The sequence below is a fragment of the Chenopodium quinoa genome, unplaced genomic scaffold, assembly GCF_001683475.1.
Source record: "Chenopodium quinoa cultivar QQ74 unplaced genomic scaffold, ASM168347v1, whole genome shotgun sequence".
Lineage (NCBI taxonomy): Eukaryota > Viridiplantae > Streptophyta > Magnoliopsida > Caryophyllales > Amaranthaceae > Chenopodium > Chenopodium quinoa.
This window is the reverse complement of record NW_018742390.1, coordinates 3823475-3826353: the sequence shown is the minus strand read 5'-3', so window position 1 is coordinate 3826353 and position 2879 is coordinate 3823475. Positions and strand designations below refer to the sequence as shown.

General features: G+C 30.6%; 1 long non-coding RNA gene across 1 annotated transcript; it reads right to left on the bottom strand.

Annotated features, from left to right (window-relative positions):
* Positions 1 to 211: 211 nt before the first annotated feature.
* On the bottom strand, positions 212 to 1462 carry LOC110700106. Its single transcript, XR_002507131.1, has 2 exons — positions 1129 to 1462; positions 212 to 496 (listed from the first exon to the last, which is right to left on the bottom strand). It is a non-coding gene; the product is annotated as an uncharacterized LOC110700106 (long non-coding RNA).
* Positions 1463 to 2879: the final 1417 nt, after the last annotated feature.

The following is a 2879-nucleotide window of genomic DNA, read 5'->3' as shown; positions in this document are numbered from 1 at the left end:
ATTGAAACCTGTCATCTAAGATAGGCGGTCTCTTTGGGTAATTATAGATAAAATAAATTAGAAGCAAAAAAGACCCGTATTGTCAGATAAGCAGTCTTTTTTTTTTTAATTTATAAAGACCTGTTATATTACATAGGTGGTCTCTTGAAACATTTTTTTTAATAAAAGAAAACATTTATTCATATCTAACGTATGTGATGTTGTACATGTATAAACATTAAGATACCATAATATGTACAAAATTCATATAAAAATATCCACACTAATACTTAATTCTGTACAAATACGAAAAAAAAGTAAAGAAAAAAAATTTATTTCAATTCATTACATAATTTGAATCTTGATATACAGAGATCTCAATTTCTATATCATTAAATCCCACCATTTTCGGACTTTGTGGAGAAACCCAGAAGCTATAGACCTCTAAAATTGCAAACGATTGCTTGAACTTGTCAAATCCGGGTAAATAAAGTATCATCCAATCAACTCGTCGAATCTGGGTAGAGTATTCAAAAACAAAATAAAAATAAAAATTAGGAGTCATATGATAAGCATCAAAATTCATTTACAAGAATAATTAAAGTAATAATTGACACAAACAACGAACAGATCTAAAAAAAACTGAATCGGAACATACATAAAAATATAAATTTTAAAAAAAAAGAGATAACAACAATTGTAAATGAGTATAAGATTCAAGTGAAACTCTGAACATTAAAACAAAATACTCATCATCAAACATTTAAAAAAAAGAAGCATTATAATATAAAAGATCTAAAATTTCATGACACAAAACGTTTCTTTATTATTAGAATGGTTAACTGGGTAAATTCATCATTCAAGTACCATAGATCTTGAGATATAATAAACATACAAGAATTAGCTCAAAAACTCAAAGATCTAACACAAAAAATGTAGATAACAGCCTCTGATCCCCCTAAAAAAAATCCCAAATTCAGGAATTTCAAAATCAAATTAAAAACCCTAAAAATAAATATACCCTGAAAAAATCACATTACCCCTACTGATTATGCCGAAAAATAAAACGAAAAAAGGGGTAAAACTTGTAGATCTAACCCAAATAAACTTATACTTTGTAGATAATACGAAATTGAAGGGAAAAAACACCTATTTTTGCGCCACATCTAAAAAATAATTAAATTGAAAAAGTAGGAAAACTTCTCATTGATCTAGCGTTTGAGAAATCAAAGAGCTTAATTTCCATAATTTTGTTCTCTTTCTTTTGCCATTCCTCTTTCCTTTTCTTTGTTTATGGTTGCTTGATTTGAATCGTTGCTATTTGGCTTGAAGGAAATGGTTAGGGTTTGAAGGAGGAGACCGAAAGAGAGAAGGGAAATGAGCAGGGGTATGTGAGTAGCCGGGTAAGAGTCAAGAGGAGAGAGAAGTTAAAAAGAGAGTGGTGTACGTGGAAGCGTGAAAACAATAGACCTGTCTTTAATGTTAACCAGTCTCTCTATCAAAAACAGGAGACCGGTTATCTCTATAGGCAGTCTCTGATTTATTTTTAAAAATTATTTTTTAAAAAAAAAAAACGCAAGAGACCCGTTTTTTTAAATAACAGATCTCTCGAATAGTTTTACCCCTCCAACAAATGAAGTTAGAGACCTGTTATTAATAATAAACGGTCTCTTGCACCAAAGAGAACGCTTATATAGATAACAGGTCTTTTATATTGGGTCTCTTTGGCCAATTTTGTAGTAGTGCTTTTGACATGAATTCGGAAACCAAACTCACTTGACTTAAAACCCGAACACCTACACACAAAACCGAGGAAAGGGATTGGGACAAAGAATAAAATAAAATAAATAAAATAGAAAATAAAAGAAATAACTCTAAACTAATAAAAATTAAATAAAACTATACAAGTAAATAAAATCAAATAAATAACAAAATAAATATGAAACTAATAAACACTATGAAAGTAACAAAGAAAAGGAACGAAATAAAATACATCGAAAGCAAATAAAATACGAAAATAAACTAGAAACCAATTAAATAAAGAAATTAAATTAAAACATACTAAAACTAAGAAATAAACTAGAAACTTTATTAAAAAGAAAACAAGAGAATAAAAGGGAAAATAAACACGAAAATAATTCTAAAACTACTCCCTAAGAGTGACATAAATGTCACTCATCACATTGCCATGTTTTCATGCTTTTGAAAAATCCAAAAAGATTTTTGTTTTAATCAAGGCAATTGGTGTTGTGTCTTTGTTTTAACTTGGATTGGACATTATATCTTGTGGATTTGTTTACTCTTGAATGCATTTCTTCCTAAGTGGTTAATGTGTGCATGATTTGAAAGTGTCATTGGTTGACTCTAGTATATTACATGCTAAGGTAGTCGGGTTAAGAACTTTTAGGAACCCATGAAGCCCTAGTTCACGGGTATGTGGTAAGATGGCGTTGCTCTCTATAGCAGATATGACACCCTTGGTTGGTATTTGACTAGTTATAATCCCTTGCGAGGTAACATTGTTCTAGCCTTCATCATTTTGTTGTGTGGCACATTTGAATCCTTAACTATGCATGTCTTGATCCTTGTTTTGACTTATAGCTCCCAAGATCGTGACCGAAGCACTCTAGGGGAGGAAAAGGGCACCCCTTTCTCATTTTTCTTTATCTTCTTTTTGTTTTGTTACAAATTTGATTTTCTATTTTGCATCCACCTGCTTGCTAACCAATTTGAGCCTTATGTTTCCTGCTCTTGTTTAAACCGCGTTACAAACCTAATGGCCTATGTTTACCAACCTTTTAGTTAGTGAGTCATTGGCATGTGAGGTTTGAGTTTTGAGAATATTGATCATAAACAAGAAGCACTTTAAGATTTGGTTAGAGTTGAGTTTCAAAAGAAAG